The sequence below is a fragment of the Micropterus salmoides genome, unplaced genomic scaffold (genome assembly GCF_014851395.1).
Source record: "Micropterus salmoides isolate LMB-PRFRI ecotype aquatic unplaced genomic scaffold, ASM1485139v1 Ms_hic_scaffold_2, whole genome shotgun sequence".
Classification (NCBI taxonomy): Eukaryota; Metazoa; Chordata; class Actinopteri; order Centrarchiformes; family Centrarchidae; genus Micropterus; species Micropterus salmoides.
Window position 1 is genome coordinate 44,206,211 of NW_024041150.1, and position 18,075 is coordinate 44,224,285.

Below are 18,075 nucleotides of genomic sequence, written 5' to 3' on the forward strand. Positions count from 1 at the left end.
TTTGGCTCTTCACTATAAAACCCGCAGGGGACTGACACCACAGCACAGACACCACTAGCTGTTAGCAGACTAGCATGCTAACACTGAGTTACACGAGACCGAGCAGCCGCAAATGTTGTCTCCTCTGCTCGCCTTCAGCTCGGTATTTGATCCAACATCTTAATCCCCAGCTCGCTGTGATGCGGCAGATAAAGCAGCCCGATGACACCTGGAGGGCTTTCTGTCAGTCTGTTAGCATGCTAACACGGTTAGCTTTCCGTACCTGAGCAGAAGCGGACTCCCCGGGTCGCTCCGTCTCATCCGTGGTTTTTCTCCTCCTCCGGGCAGAATTCCGCCCGTGAGCGGCATCCGCCGTCAGAGAGGTTGTCGGTCCACCGGGCTCCGCTGCTTGGATCCACTTAGACCGAAAGTCCCGTTAGAAACGGGGACATTAGTGTCGGGTGTTGTCGTCCGAACCGTCGCTACACACAGCTGGAAGGAAAATATGTACCGCGGTGGATGATGGGGAACATCCGGGTTTTTTGTTGCGCCAAATCGTCGATAAGGACGATTTTGACTGAAGTATTTCCTAATTTTAGTTTTTCATTGTTGTACTTAGTGCGTCAAAACAAGTATTTTTGTTATCATCTTTCATTCATTCCATATATTTCTAGATAATTATAGAACAACAACACTACAGGATTTTAACATTTTAAATAAATAACATTTTAATCAAGAAGGAATTTGCTTTTAGTATTTGATTTCTTTTTTACTGTTTATTTGTTTAGTTTATTTTGTTTATTTTTTAAGAGCTGGGCAGCACTATATACACCTCAGGTTTAGAATCAGAAATACTATATTGATCCTGAGTGGAAATCCCTTTGTCACAATTATTCACTCTCCACATCAAGGAATAGATAGAAAATACAACAAAATATCACAATATGAAAAATCTAAATCTAAAATCTAAATATAATGGAGTGTGGATATGTACAGTAAGTAGTAGTATTAGACCCACACACACCTAAGAGGGACTGTTAACCAAAGGCTGCAGGAACCATGATGTATTGGTTATTTGTTTACAGATGATATTAAATCACAAGGAAACACAAACACTTTGTATGAACAACTGACTTCTTTGGATGTCAAATTTGTTTAAAGTTTGAGTTTTTCCCCGATACAACATAGTTCAAAATGAATCCACTTCAGCTTAGACCTCTAATGTATAATAGTAAAATAGTAACAGTGGACAGTTGTTTGCATTAAGTACTTTTACTACTTTATGTGGGAATTGTTGGGTTTGTGTAAATAATGTTACAAAGAGTACAGTCTAGACCTGCTCTACATGAAAAGATAATGTTTGGTAGAAATAAAATTTAACTGGATTGAATTGAAAAGTACATATTCCTGATTGTACTTACATACTTATAACATTTTCAATGCAGGACTTTTACTTCTTTTTACAGTGGTATTTGTAGAAGTAAAGAGTCTGAATCCTTCGTGTCCCAGCATCGCATCTCGACCTGAACTGACCCCGCTGTGTTGTGTTTCCTGAAATAATGCGGAGTGAGACATCACCTCTCTCTCTCTCCACAGATAAAGGACCGGGTTTTTTTAGTGCTGCCCCCTGATGGTCCGGACAGGAACCCTCCAGGAGATCACGGAGAACACGGCCAGGTCACAGAGTTTGTTTCACTTTTAATCGCTCATTGTGAAACAGAGAAACATAATAAAGTATACTTTTATTTGATTTTATTAATACAATGGGTATAATTTAATATGTGGTTGCAACTCTCCGAAGCACAAGATGGCGGTGCTGCGCTTTAAACGGTGAAACCAACCGCCGTAATGAGGAGGAGGACAGAAGGAGCTAAACAAAACAAAACAAACAAACTGAACTGTGACTTCAGCGGGTTGAATCTGGCTTAAACAAGAGGATGGCGACCTTCAGCAGACGGGCTCTGGACAGGACCTACTCTGTGGTACATTCAGCTGCTTTCAGTTAAACTTGTTCTCAGTTTCTGAAAAGGTTCCCGGTTATGCTAATTAGCCGCTAGCCGTTAGCCACCAGCTAGCACAGTTTTTACAATCAAACCAAACAGTGGAGTACTTAAATAGATTTATTAATTTGTCTTAGTAAGGTTGGGTGATGAGCGATGTTAGTTAGTGAGGGAGTGGTTACGTGTTGGTGTTAACAGTTATATCAAATTTAACATTTAGATGGGGAGAGTTGTAAACAATCCTGAGACTTTTAACCTCCTCTGAGCTGCATATCTTTACTGTCACAGTATTCATTTTAAATGTTGAAATGTCAGTATTCATTTTACACTACTTATTGTAACAGTAAGAGGCTTTGGTTCACATGCATAGATGTATTGTCAAATACAGGTGTTGCTGGCTGTCGTGGTCTTGTCCTGGTCTTATGTGATCTACGCCAGCAGGATCGCATCTTATTGGCTGTTGGAGAAGAGGACCGCCCTCCTCCTGCAAAACTGACAGCTCGTTGGACCGCCAGTATAGGTGAGTGATTATATGCACAGAAATAATTGAGAGGGCCAAGAAGGGAGAGCTGTAGCTGAGGAAGAGAGTGAAGAAGAGGAGGATAACAGCCAACATGCTGCAACAGATGAGACCGAAGCAGGGCCGGTAAACTCTCTCTCAGGAAAAAGGGCCTCCTTTCTGTTTTTCACTGGATTTATTTTGTTATTTGTTTGACACAATGTCAAGCAGTTTAGCTGTGGCCTGTATACTAGATTGTTCAGTTATTTATTCGTCACAAAATACTTGACAATTTTATTTGTATTATTTCATATTAATTTATTATTTTAAATAAACCTAACAATAATATACCCCATTAAATCTAGGGAATACAGGTCAACCAGCTGATCCCCCAGGATTGCAACATGCAATACAGTAACACAGGATACTCTCAATAAAAGATTTGTAAAGTAAGAATTTTGTTATCAACATTAAAAAAGTTCAGTTTTCTGACTGGCCTCTGACGGGCTGAGACCCTCTGGAGAGGATGTTGGTAGAAAGAATCGTGACAGAGCTGAACAAACTCTGTTTAGTCTCACACATTTTATTCACCTGTCCTGCTGTCCTGTTTTGTTCTCATTCACGTGATGTAACTTTGATTCTCTCTCTCTCATGCTTGTTGTCTTCATCTCTCGCCCATCGTCCTGCTTTGGTTTCAGGGTGATCAATCCTCTTACAGACTGAGAGACTCAACCTGACAAACCTGTGAAGGCTGGCCGTTCTGAAGCACATTGGTAAAACACCTCAGTAGTGGACTGAAGCCCCGTGACGTCTGAAAGCCACCCGCCTGAACGGAACGATGGAGAAGAACAATGAAATCGCTGCACTGAGACGGGACAGTCTGCTGTGTGGGAAAACGACACAAGCAATTATGGGTACAGTATTTGTTGTTGGTCGTTCAGCAGCTAGAGGTGGGCGGATAAAGCCTCATGAAATGTGTTTGTGCAGAAAAAAGATTTGGTGTTCCGACGTCTGCTGGTTTGTAGTCCAAGAAGCCCGTGATATTTATTATATATTCCTAATACTTCACTTGAGAAGCGATTAATGGATAAGTTCTAGAGCTGCAACTGATTGAATAATCGATTTAGTTGTCAACTTTTAAATTAATTGTCAACTATTTCCATAATTGATACACAGTCAGAGAGAGAGAAAGAGATTATTATTATTATTATTATTATTCCATCAACAAAAAATCCCACAATCACCCAAGGAAGAGATTCAGGAGGCATAACTGAGCCAGTCCATTACAGTTATTAACAAAGAAGAATCTTATATATGGCTAAAAATTAACAAAAAGAGAATTTGTGCTGTGCAACATTCTACATGTGTGCCATCTACATACCTTCTTCAGAATCCCCCTAATACTACCCAGATATTTTTTCTAGCTTTTTTTTCTTGCACGAACAGGGGAAAGAGCTGACACTATGAACACCCAGGGAGACAAACACTTAACTGGAAGCACCTGCTTCGCCCTACCTGAATACAAGTGGTATGCAGCTTTTACAGCTCTGCCGTACGCTGGGTCTGTACATAGTCAACGGCAGGCTACAAGGGGAATCTCTGGGTCGCTACACTTACAGCTCAGCTCTTGGCAGCAGTACGGTAGATTATTTCATTACAGATCTAGATCCAATGTCTCTCAGAGCTTTCACAGTCAGCCACCTCACACCCCTCTCAGACCACAGCAAAATCACTATATCTGAAAAGGGTGCAGTCTAACTCTGGAGCCCCCAGTGCCTGTGAACTGTTTAACAGCACATACTCATACAGATGGACCCCAGACAACATGGGGGCGTACCAAAAGGCACTGGAAAATCAAAATATACATGATTTAACTAATTTATTTCTAACTGAACCATTTCCCCGTAATAATTCTGAGAGTTTTGAAATGAAAAACGGGGTCAGCAGCGTTTTCAAACTTAAATTTTTTAGGTCTTCGTTTTTTCCATTTCAGTCTGGACAGGAGGTGCAAACGTAGCAATTGGTCTCCCTTTTAAAATGAACATTCAGTAGTGTGGATGGGGCCTGTCAGACCTGGGCCCTGACAGTAAACACTAAAATAATGATCTCTCAGAAACAATCCAGAAATCAGGTTAACACACACAATTTCTAGTTAGACACCACTAAACATACAAAAAACATCACTTACCTTGGCCTCAACATTACATACACAGGAAACCTCAACATGGCTGTGAAAGATCTGAGGGACAAAGCAAGGAGAGCTTTCTATGCAATAAAAAGAAACATTGAATCCAATTCCAGTTGAAATCTGGCTTAAAACTTTCCAATTTTTACTCGAACCAATAATTCTATATGGCAGCGAAATGTGGGGCCAAAACGAAATAATGAATTTGACAAATGGGACAAAACGATCTGAATCTTTCCATACCGAGTTCTGTAAGAGCATCCTGCAGGTGCAGAGACAAACACCAAATAACCTGTGCAGAGAGACATATCATCACAAAGCCCTAACATACCAGCTGAAACCAGAGAAGAGTCCCCTCAGCCAGCTGGTCCTGAGGCTCTCTGCAGTAACAAGTCCCCAACAGCCTCAGGTCAGCAACACCAACTAAAGCAGACCGAACCAAATTATCAACAAGCAAAAAGAAAAATATATTGAATACTGGAAAGAAACGACCAAAACACAAAGTAAATTACAATGTTATCTGACCCTAAAAAGAGAATTCACACTGGCAAATTACCTGAGCACAATAAAATGTCCTAAACTAAGAAAAATATTGACAACATACAGACTGAGTGAACACAGCCTGGCCATAGAAAAGGGTCACCACAGACAGAGCTGGCTACCACAAGAGGAGAGACTCTGCTCCCAGTGTGACAGAGGACAGGTAGAGACAGAGCTGCACTTTCTAACCTCATGCCCTGAATATAAAACATTGAGAGAAAAACACTATGACAAAAACACTTTGTACACATTTCCCAAATTTACCCCGATTCAGTTTCTTCATGGGTTTATTTGTTTTTTCACATTTGATACAGGGTTTTGTTTATAATATATTGTTGTATAATGTACTTCTACATACTCTTGACCTATGGTGCACACACACACAATGAACTGTATGAACTGAATTCACAACACACATTTACTGTTGTATTTTTATTATTTATTTAATAAACTGCATGAAATTAATTGTTCTTTTGTGTTATCTTTTAAGCTTTGGCAATATTGTTCTTTGACATTCATGGTAATAAAGAAAAATTGAATTGAACTGAGAGACAGAGAGAGACTCTCTTTAGGTGAGTACTCTATTAACAAAAACACATTTATACAGAATAAAAACAAACCAAACGGTTACAAAAGAGAAAAGCAGTTATTTCTCATGTTGCATTTTTACTTAAAACAGGAGGTACCAAACTCTAATGAAGGTGTAGAGATATTCCAGTGAATGTAGGTATGACTTTGTGTCAAAGTTCTTGCGTGTATTCTGTCTAATTAATCTTTAAACATCAGTGGTTGGTGTTCAGTTACGCAGGCTGAACGATCAATAAATTGGAAAACATGAAATTTGAAACTGCATTATTTTCAATGTTGAGGTTTTTTATTCAAGAACTGAATTTTCTCTACAGTGACAGGCTACCTTAAAAACCATATTTGACAAATATTGTCTACACAAATTATAATATTAAAAATAAAGTAATAAATAAAACAGTAAGCGTGTGTGTTAAAATAAAATACAAATATATTAAAAATAAAATAAATACATAAAACAGTAAGTGTGTGAATAAAATAAATAACATGGTAAGGCGGTAATAGTTGTAATGGTTACGTCCGACTATTAACCACATCCCCATTCTCTGTTTGGTAAAGAACGCCCACCTGTAACCGCAGTTAAATAGATGGAGGGGGTTTCAAGGCTTTTTAATATACAGTCTATGCTTTAAGGGACCAGCTGTCAAATCGGCGGAACAGCCACCGTCATCAAAGAGATGGTCCATCTGGTTGCAAGTTGCCATTAAAGAAGATTAAGTTATATTTCAATAGTCGTAAAATATTCGAGACCTTGACGCGGAGCTGATGAAGCTAACGTTAAAAGATGTGAAATCGACGAAAGTTGAATATAAAACCGAGATGGTTTGTCTGTTCGTGTTCCTGTTGGCCCGTATGTCTCCAGGATCTTCAGGTAAAGACACGGTTTTTAAAGACTTTTGACCAGTGTTATAAAATAATTTCCCTAATGTTTAATCGTCTGAAAAGCTACCGTTAGCCTAGTTAGCTTACTATCCAACGAAGGTTAAAGTCAAGGGCAACTGGACTTGGTTGAAGCTACTGTAAGACGTTTCGTCCCTCATCCAAAGGACTTCTTCAGTTCTGACTGACTGGCAGGGAAACTCAGCTATTTAACCTCAGTGGGGTCGTTATCCGGGTCATCGATACGCTGGTTCGTTACTACTGACGACAGTCGTTAAACGTCCTCAAACGAGTGTCCTCTGTCCTTCAGATGTAAGTAGACGCAGAGTCTTGACCTGAGGAGTTGGCCCTTCTGTGTTGAGCCATGCGTTTGTGTCGTGGTTGTTTAGTCTCCCCAATATACAGGTCTGTGCATTCCTCACTGCATTGGACCGCATACACTAGATAGCTTTTCTTGTGTTTGGGTGTGCGGTCTTTGGGGTGGACCAGCATCTGTCTTAGTGTGTTCTTAGTTCTTAGTGTGTACATCAGCCTAGTTAGCTTACATTAGCCTAGTTAGCTAACGTTACAGTCAGTCCCAACAGAAAACGCAATGAATCACCTGATCTCTAAAATTACTCTGCCGTGGCTTCCAGCGCAGAAACGTGTTAACGATCCCTCCGAGTTTGTTTTAACTGACTTTAGTCTGACTTGTAGCTGCTGACTAGCTTGTCACAGCCTGAGCTAATAACTACGCACTTAAAAATGCTACAGCCTCCGCCTGCTCACTCAACCTGACAATAACAGGCGGAGTGAGCCGCCTTGTGTCTTTTAAGTTCAACTATTGTGACTTTGGTCAGTAACATTATAATCAATGGTGATAAATGATTCCAAGTCTTTATTTTCTTACACTTAACGTTACAGGTTTCATTCCTTGATAGGATTTCACTGAACTAATCGGGGTCTCTCTCAGTAACTCTGAGAACAAAGTATTTGGTGTTCTTGATTGATGAGTTTATAACGGTATGAAATACTTGTTAATACTGTTATTCTAAAATTTGTTTTTTTATGGGGGTATTTATGTTTCAATATTATTTGTGTGAACAGATGAGCGATATGTGTGTAAATGTGTAATCTGTAAATATAAAACACTTTGCACAAACACAAAATGAAGATTTGTTAACTCTCAAATATTTTGCAAATAGAAAACAAATTCCACAAATAATAAAAATATCTGAATATATTTAAGTTTACAAATAAATGAACCACATATCTGAATATCTTCCTAACATTTACAACTTTCAAACAGGCATTTGTGCGTCCCGCCTGTATTTGTCGATCTCAGTTCTTCACACACAGAGTTTTGAAACAAACTTATCGCCGATGGACAGAAAATCGACTCGTGTCATTCCGCTGCTTTCGGCAAGTATATCCAGCTGCAGACCGCAGACAAATGTGACGGAAGTTGAACTTCTAAATATGGTTTGTCCCAGAAGACACCGCGCACAAAACGTGATGACGTTCATCTCGACTTGCGTATATGATCGATCCTAATGCAAACCGTTTTATTCTTTAGAGGCCAACAACAGAACTTTAAATACACTTCTGAGATGTTTTTAGGCGAGAAATCAACTATATAGATTTAGAATATCAACAGTTTTACATTACATTAGCTATATGGTTACCTTCAGCCCATGGCGATCCGTCCTTGAACCGTTACAGAGCACGTTACGGTTGTGGAAGTTTTGAAGCACTAATTTATTAATTTAACACGCCCTGAAGTGTACAGTATGAACATTGTGGTTGTTGCAGTGCCTGCCATAGCGCGATATCTCAATTATGCGGTTAACGCGATAGCCCTAAATAATTGTTGAAAAATATCATTATTATCTAAGTTAGGACTTAACAAATTAGAGACCGATGTAGAGTGTTTTTCTGCGCAAGGATTTAATAAAAACCACAAATGAAACCGCTGTAACTGGACATAATATTCAACTAGTGGTAAAATAGTATACTATTGTATGAAATTATAATTAATGTAGTATTTAATATATTATTGGTATGCTAAGAGTAAACTATTAACTAAACATTAGACTCAATATTTTATTTAATACATTCATGTACAGTTCCTTCTGCAGGTTGTGAATAGACATTAGACAGATGTACAGAGCCAGTGTGCCCATATTAGCTCCTTCTAGCCGCCTCCTCCGTTGAGCAACACACTCCCCTTGTTCTGTTCTGTTTCACTAGTTGTTGTTGTTATAAATATTGTTTACTGTTTTAAGTAGAGAAATACACATTTCAAAATGTCAGTATTGCCAGACCTCCTCCGACAGCAGTTCCAGTTCACATCAAAGGGAAGATGAAATGAAGCCCTCAGCTGTGTGGGAGCACTTTAAACTGAGTGATGACAGCTGCAGTGTGGAAGTTATGGTGTTCATTAATTTTACAATTTCTTAATTTTATTACAGTGAAATTTCCTACATTTTAAAAGGAATCAGTAAACTGTAGGCTGGAAACAAACAGACAACAACATAATTAACACAATTAGATAATTATATTAGGCCGATTGTAGAAGAAGAGCATTTAGTTGCTATAATAAAAGTTGAATCTTGCATAATAATGTGTTAGATTTAGTTCCTCTACCGGAAACACCGCTCATCCTGTGGGCTCTCCCTCTTGACCTCCGCCCGGTTGAACTATTCCCGGATTCTGCTCTGAACCTGCTTGGATCAGACTCTCTGTTACGGTTCCTCCTGCTCTGTACAGCAGCCACCAACCAAGTTCGGCACGCATCGATTTTCACTCTGCCTGCTCTTCACCTGCTCAATATCCGATCCTTTTACCCTGCAATAAATATTCCTCTTTCATCTAACCTCCTCCCTTTCTTAGTCCTGCTAGCTGCCATAACAAAGTTAAAAACAAAGTTTTGCTAATAATCACTTATTTAGCCTAGCTGTGAGAATAAATAAACGGAGCGCTCTCTCTCACAGACGCACTCGGGCCAGCCCTAGTATTTTGTGCATTTTCCTCTATAATGAAGCAAGTAGACTCATAGTACCAATTTGTTCCATTATAATCGAATCTTGAATCGAATTAAAGAAGAGTTGAGCTTAAACTGAGTTGACCCGGTGCCAAGTTTAGAGTTGCCTGCAGAGGACGGGCCACACTGCCTACAATATAAACACAGCAGAGCATTACACAGAGAGAAGTCTTGTTACTATTTTTCCAACAACACAAAGCAATAGTTGTTTAAATATGACTTAAGTTCCTAGGTGTGTGTGTGTGTGTGTGTGTATATATTTATTGGGGCTGGGCACATTAGTGCGTTAACTCATTAATTAACGGCGCCAAATTATTATTATTTATTTTCCACTTCACCTCACTGTAACAGGGACACTTGCTACTGAACGTAGACAGTTTCTGATGCTCCCTGATAAAAGCAAAATGTTTCTGCTGATACCTGCTCAGAAAAAATCCCAAGAAAGCTGGACTCTGATGGTTTAATATTTGATTTGATACATTAATGTTTAAGTTGAGATTTACAAGAAATATTTAACTACATGTTATTGCACTTCTGTGTATATAGCGGTACATTTAAATCAAGTGTGCAATGCACCAATTTAGAATTCCTTATTCAATGCGATTAAACAATGCGATGAATCGCAAGACAATCATGTGATTAATCGCGATTAAAAACTTTAATTGTTGCCCAGCACTAATATATATAATATTACACTCGTGAATAACTTCCACACACTTAAGACATGTTTCAGCCTGTATGTGGCTAACATGAGCTTACTGTCTGTGCACACGTGAAACACGGCGCAGCGTGTTTGTGACGTTCAATGTCACCGGCAGAAAATTGGATATTTGACACTGCTTGGCCACGCTCACTGATCAGAGCAGAGTAAGTGACAATAAATGGTCTATTTCAGTCCCCAGCTGATCAATCTGCACATCTCTAGCTGTAGAAGATGAGTTCCACTCCAATAAGCTGTTAAACAAGCTACCAAATAAGCTCGGTAATGTTATAACAACAGAGTGGGATCATGGAAAAATAATCGGTTATCATAACTTTTTGTCATGATTAATTTATTAATGACTCAGCATCATCTGTATTAAAGATAAAAGAATCAGTTCATCCAATGTTTAAAGTGCATAAAACAGCCCTGCAGCCTGCTTAACATCACTGGAGCTCCACAACTACTGAAGGATTTGAACTGGTTTTCTGCCACCGGACTCCTGTGAGGGGAAGCAGGCAGTGGACCAAACCACTGTGAGGCAAGAGAGGGGGGACTCAAAATCAACAATTATTCTAAGTATATATTATATTTGATGGTCTTTAAGCGGGGGACATCCCTCGGATAGGGGGGAACCTGACCCCTCCGCCCCCCATAAACAGTGTGTGACTAAAATCCTGTAACGTCTCCACAGTTGTGACTAATTATTGAATGTTCCCATGATCTCAGGTGTGAAGAGGCCTTCTGTTTAAACAAAGATGTTCTCACTGTATCGTCCTGTGGAGTCCTTTTGAAATGTAGTTACTTTTTCTTCTGGATTTTTTATTGTTTTTAGATGTTACGAGTGAAACCTGGAGATGATGTCATTCTGCCATGTCAGGCTGGTGAAGCCTCCATCAGAGCTGTAGAGTGGACCAGACCTGACCTGGAGCCAGAGTACGTCCTCTTTTACAGAGGTCGACGCTCACTTCCAACCCACAGCATCCATCCTTTAAGGACCGGGTGCAGCTGGTGGACAGAGAGCTGAAGGACGGAGACGTGTCTTTAATTCTGAAGAACGTGAGCAGCAACGACGCTGGAACATACGAGTGCCGAGTTGCAACAGAAGGATCAAGACGTAAGAGAGCCGCCATTGAGACTGAGCCAATCAGAATCATCCAGCTGGAGGTTTCAGGTGAGTTTGTGGAGGTCAGTGTGTCTGTGTGCCATGTTGTAGCTGCAGTTTGTTCCATGTTGATTCTGAGAGTCAAACATGAGGAATATAGAAGATCTAGAAGAGTAAATGGAGGCTGTTCCACTGTTCACTCATTTCCTGACTAATATGCACTTTGATCTTCAGGGTCCAACAGCGGAGACGTCGAGGAGGGAAACTACGGCCTTTACTACGGACTGGGAGCAGCTTTTGTTCTGGTTTGTTCAGCTGCTGTTGGATTGGCTGTTGTCTTGAAACATAAAAGATCTGAACAGTCCGAAGAAAATTAGTTTGTATGTTTCAACGTCCCCACAAAGGTAGCAAAACAAATCTGTGTGTGTCAGTATCCTTTTATACAGCCTTCTGTCAGTATTTGTCTTTCTACATGTGTGTGGTATCCTGAGCCATCTACCAATCAAAACAAATCTGTGTGTGTGTGCGCGCACAGTACTGTGAAGTTTAGCGAAGAGAGCACAATACTCAGGAGGAAGTTCAGTTCAGTTAATCTGCAATTCAATCCCTGGCTCCTCCAGGCTGCATGTCGAAGTGTCCTTAGGCAAGATACTGAAACCCAAATTTCCCCTGGTGGCTGTTCCGCCAGTCTATGAATGTCAGTTTATGTTTGAGCACTTAGGCTCAGTGTGTGAATGGTGAATGCGATGTGGTGTAAAAGCACTATGAGTGGTCGTAAAGACTAGCAAGGCTCTATACAAATACAGAGCATTTACATGATAAACTCAGGAAAGAAAACTTTATATACAGCGATTTTGCACAACTATAAAAGCTGACTACAACTTGCTGCTGTTGCCTTTATTTAATCGTTACTGTTTTATTGCTTGTTTTTGTCCTGGCTGAGGGTTTTGTCTCAATATGGCTCAGAATCTGACATTAATTAGTATTATAATTCAATTATAATACTATCAGTCAGGTGCTTTTACAAAATGTGGAATCATTGGCCAATATGTAAATATGTATTTACATTTTGTATGTATGTTTTTTTTTTTTTGTACTGGGTATGTGTTGATTGATTTATTGTAAGTGATATCTAAATGAAATCAGAATCATAAATGGCCTTGTGAGATTTATGTAGAGTAGTTTATTAAACTATGCATTAAAAACAAAACTAGACCTGTGGTCAAAGCATCAGATGTAACTCAGCCTGTCTCACTGAGTTCACTGATTAAGACTGTTTTTACTGTAGAAATACACCTGAGTATAATTATAAATATTAAATTTTTTTACAATTGGAAACTTGAGTTGTGTCATTTTTTGTTTTGGTCCATGTTTAATTCAGGACACATTTAAGCCCCATCCTCACTCTTCAAATCTAGACAGACCTTTTGCTATGTCTGCACCTCCCGTTCAGACTAAAACGGTGAAAAGCTAACCGTAGCTAGCTGGCTAACTATTCCTGACAGCCCCCCGAAGTATATTCCTCTTACCCTAACCATCACAGGGTGCATAAAGTTATTGATTATATGCATGTCGACCTAGCAGATAGGGTTAACCTCCATTGTGTTGCTGTGCAGCCTCCGGAGATAGATAGAGATAGATATAGATATATCTAACGTTAGATTTGCCAGAAATACAGTGGTAACAAATCTGGTTTGAAAGAGAGGAAAGACAAAGAAAAGATGTCAATCTGTAACCCATTTTTTCACCAACAAAGGTGTGCAGCCTTTAGTCTGTGAGTGGTGTTAACCTGTTGGCTTAATGTCCACCGTGAATAAGCTAGCTAGCTACAGACTAGTGTAGCCTACATTTCATCAACATTAATCAGTGCAGGGAAACGTTTAGCAAGAGATTCATAATAAATCATTGTCCCTGCCCCTTTTAGCAGGCTAAAAGTCAGCAGCAGCTGTGTCCGCCCATAACTGTAGCCTCCCTGCAGTGAAGAAGGTGAGCAGCATGGTGATGACGACAGGCCAGTTAGCATCATTCCAGGGAGGCTGTGGAGATTTCTCTTGCTCTTTTTGCCAGAGCAAAAGAAAATGAAATATTTAATATGACACAAATTCAAACACATTTTCTCACATAATGATCATTATGAATAAATTAAAAACCTTCAGTCTGTACTGGATGCTGGACAGCAGCTTACCTCAGCTTGCATGGAAGTACAGAAAATATTAAAATAATCCAGTTTGATAAGTTCATTTAGATTTAATTATGGCCGTTAAATGATCTATTGATAGGTGTTAATGTTCTAATCTTTAATTTTACTATAAAAATACATTGAGACTGTGAAAGATTGTCTTAAAGGCAGGGTAGGTAAGTTTGAGAAACTAGCTAGAGACTGCTGGATTTTTAAAGTATCCAACAGAGAAACTCCCTCCCCCTCCCTTCTGAGCTCCTTCCAAAGCCACGCCCCCAAAACATGTGAACGTGCGTTGCCGACACCGCGGGGACAGTGTGAGGAGCGGAATGAATTGAGAAACAACCCGAGTTTTAATCAGTAACGAGCTGGCTAGCTAACTGTTAGCATCAGGTAGCTGTGCTAATGTAACCCTCTGCGTCCGTCTGTAGACTGTGTCCCTCTTGTGTCTATGGCGTGGAAGGATGGTACGGCCACACAGGACTTGCTCTCACTGGTTCTCCTTTTATTCTGGTATAAAAATCAACAGCACACAATCAGTAACTTTGTGTTATGCAACTGCAACCATCAGATCTGTATGAAAAGGAACAATTATCATCCAAAATAACGACTAAAACATCACGGTCGGGAGTTAGCAAGCAGGTGATTAGCTAACCAGCTAACGTTAGCTCAACCTACGACTGAAAGTGCTACTTGTGAATAAAGTTACTATTTCTGCATGTACGTGTCAGTTACTTTAATATTACTGCTAGTAGTGCTTACTGTCAAAAACATGTTACGATAGTCATGAAACCAATTTTAAAACATTAAACATGGAAATATTGATCACAACGTTGCTCACGTGCATCTACCTCTACCTCTAGCTTGGAAGTGTTTCCTTTTTGCTAGAGGCACGTGAGAAAGAACCCTGTGTATGCAGTTGCGCTATTAACCCACCAGGTGGCTCCAACCTACATAATGTAACACAAGCATATCAATTTTGTAGAAATTCACAAGCGATTATTTTTAACTCCGTTACACTAACAGCTGCTGTAACATTGGGCAAAGCTAAAAACAGGCTGAGACACATTTTCCCGTTTCCATCAGTTACAGTACACGAATGTGTATTTCGTGTTAGACTCATAACATGTACGTTGTTTTGCATGTTAGAGCTTCCATGGTGACAGCATTATTGTCTCTGTTGAGGACTGCACCCCAGAGCCAAGCACAGACCGGGACAGGCGAAGCAGAGGAAGGAGGGCTGCCCGGAAGAAGAGGCAGGACGGGGAAGACAAGGTGCAAGCCGAGCAGCACATCTTCTAGGACCTGTGTCGTCTATACATTATATTTAATATTAGTCTATTATCTCCCAGTGTACTTGTCTCAACGTTTCTCTGGTGTTTCCCCCTAAGACCTTTGGGTGTCAAAAATAAAGTGCCATGTAATCTCCCCATTGTTATTACTTTATTATTATCGTTTACTGATTACAACTAACTACAGCTCTGCTTCAGCCATCGGCTCATCTGTGTCATGTACATTGACTTGGTGTGTAATGTGGACACAGAAGTCCTGTTAGAGAACAACAAACCCCTGTTCAATAAAATATCTGATCATGTTGATGAATGTTCTTTCCAATTACACCGATCTTTCCAATTTGAGGTTCTAACAACTATATATTCCTTTACAGGCCAGAATCTGAGGACTGTGGACATCCAGACTACAGTGTTTCCATGCACCACACAAGGCTGATCTTCCAGACCCAGGACAGAGTAACAGACAGTTCAGTCAGGCAGCTACAGACAGTTTGTAGTGTGGCAGTGTGGAGTACTTGGTCACAGAGGAAGATATGCAACTGTTCTCCTGATCCACCAGGACAATACAGAGGTTTAATCCTAGCAGGGTGTAAGATGTAATGTCACTAACTGACACAGTGCTACACAAATAATTCCCTCCACTGTGTGAATGAATACCTGTACATTGTTTTATTTTTATGCCCAGGAGGGTAGAGAAAATACCCTCCTGGGCAAAAAAAATCCATGTGATATTTTCATTCTTTTTTTAAATAAAACACTGAAAATGATAAATCCTTTTTCTTTAAACTTGCAGCATAAACAATCAAGCAACTACATTTATGTCTGAAATAATGACATCCAAATGTGGTACAACACTTGTTTATTGTTATATAACTACTAAAACTACAACCTTTCTCACAAATAGATTAGATTAGATTATTTAGATGTTGCTGTATGTAGCAAACAGTTGGGGCAGGGACACCTGACTGAACCCCATGTTGACGGGGATCATCAGGTCTCTGGTTCTGCTTCTAGGCATCTCTTCAGTAGAAGAGAACCATCGGAGGAGGATGAGGAGGATGAGGATGGCACTCTGGAGGTCTGTGATATAACTGTAATCCTTCTCCACTTTCAATGAGTACAAGCTCCACTTCCTGGACTTTTTGTTATACACCTTGCTGTACCTGATAACACAGAAAGGAGGATCAGCTTATTGAAAGTTACTAACACCGGACATTGTTCTCTTATAGAGTAATTAGTAAACTATTTCCACATAAATGAGCACCATTTATCTGTATTCCTCATTCTGTTTAATATTTTTGACTGATCACTTATAAATGTATTGAGTAAAATGCAAGAGACTCATAATGCAACATACTGCATTGTGTCATATTTTCTCCTGGCTGGTCTGTGGACACGGTGGTTGTAATCCAGGCCAGCCAGCGTGGTCCAATCAGTGTAACTGGTGAGAAGCACAGGGTGTTGGAAGACTGCAGTCGACTGAGGTAGAAATAAAACAGTATAAGGTTTTCACACAGTAGGCTACAAACAATGTCAAACTATATTATAGGTAGCTTATATACTAGAAACACAGATACTGGGGACCTTTAGCCATCATTGTTTATGTACACTAACGTTGAAATGTCTTTAAACTACAAACACACAGCTACATCATTGTAAAAGAGTAACATACAGTTAAACAACGCCTGCAGACACAAGACAGATTAGATACAAAGTGTAAAGATAGGTGAAACATAGTATAATAAACCTAGATGGTGAATAACTAAACCGGCGCAGTCTACACCTACATTGTCTTACCTAATATTAGCATTGGAAAACACAGCTTGCGCTGCTGTTTCCAATCCCTACAGCTAGATATAATTCATCGCCTCTACTCTGGCTGCTACACCAGCCTGCACTCATAGCAACCGTTAGCTGTGTATGCTAAGTATGTCTATGAAGATTCTCAGTCATCCAGGTCATAGTTATCCAACGAAGGTTAAAATGAAGGGCAACTGGACTTGGTTGAAGATACTGGAAGACGTTTCGTCCCTCATCCAAAGGACTTCTTCAGTTCTGACTGACTGGCAGGGAAACTCAGCTATTTAACCTCAGTGGGGTCGTATCCCGGGTCATCGATACCGCTGGTTCGTAGTGTTCCTGGTTGCTGTGACGACAGTCGTTACAGTCGTTAAGACTACCTGTGGCGAGACTGAACGACCATCGTTGGTATCTTCACTGAGGCCAATAGGTACTTTGTTGAGTTTCCTGGGAAGTGATGAAAGGACAGCATTGTAAGTGGGGGATAAGTGGTGGCGTAGACCCCCTCCTCTGTTCAATGACAGCTTCTGACCCTGGTGTAGATGCTTCCTTGACACCTCTTTCAAACCATCCATCTTATGCATCTTATGCTAAGTAGGTAGCTACGTTTGCTAGCGATGAAAGTAACAAATTACCATGAAAATGATAAAAGCCAGATTCCTTGTCCAGCAGAAATAAAGCCACCACGGTGTAACTTTTATGTCCCTTGGTGTTCCTCAGTTGTCAGTCACTTTTGTTGAAAAGCCACGCAGATATCGCTCGTCGGTCTGAGAGCTGAGAGAGCTGACCGGGCGTGCGCACGAGTGGCTGTGTTTACTGCAGCCCTGAGACGACTACAGACAGCTGATTTTATACTTCTTTTTCAGAGCAACTTTTTATATGCATTTGTGTATATAGACAGTTTCAACAAACAAAAAGTGTTTCAGAAGCTACTTGCCTACCCTGCCTTGAAGGACATTTTTATGGTGGATTCTAATCTTGCATCATATAGTGAACTGCATCCTGTATGCAGACTTGCATGTACAAATCACCAGCAGTAAATATTGTGCAAGTACTAGTATTGAACTACAAGAAGCCAGACAGTTGCAAGTCTTTAATTTGAGTTATGTAATGCTTTTGGGTGGACAGTTCAGTCCTAGAGATGTGGTGAATCAGCTGTGGAGAGGGGGCCCAATTTGATTTTTGGTCATGCGGCCCAAAATTCTGGCGGCGCCGCTGATGATGAGCCCTTTACTTTGCAGAAGACTCCCAGTCAGCCGCCACAGCTGCTTTTATCTCTCCGTGTTACATTCAGCAACAGTCTAGCTCGT

At 40.2% G+C, this 18,075-nt stretch overlaps 2 long non-coding RNA genes across 3 annotated transcripts; both read left to right on the top strand.

Moving 5' to 3' along the window:
- The first annotated feature begins 1,618 nt into the window (after positions 1-1,618).
- LOC119911667 lies at positions 1,619-5,225 on the top strand. Its single transcript, XR_005445949.1, has 3 exons — positions 1,619-1,961; positions 2,368-2,499; positions 3,177-5,225. It is a non-coding gene; the product is annotated as an uncharacterized LOC119911667 (long non-coding RNA).
- Positions 5,226-6,365: 1,140 nt separating this feature from the next.
- LOC119911663 lies at positions 6,366-12,832 on the top strand. 2 transcript variants are annotated; one of them, XR_005445943.1, is made up of 3 exons: positions 6,366-6,659; positions 11,225-11,563; positions 11,729-12,832. It is a non-coding gene; the product is annotated as an uncharacterized LOC119911663 (long non-coding RNA). The 2 variants fall into 2 exon arrangements; XR_005445944.1 differs by lacking the exon at positions 6,366-6,659 and adding an exon at positions 6,790-6,979.
- The last annotated feature ends 5,243 nt before the right edge of the window (positions 12,833-18,075 follow it).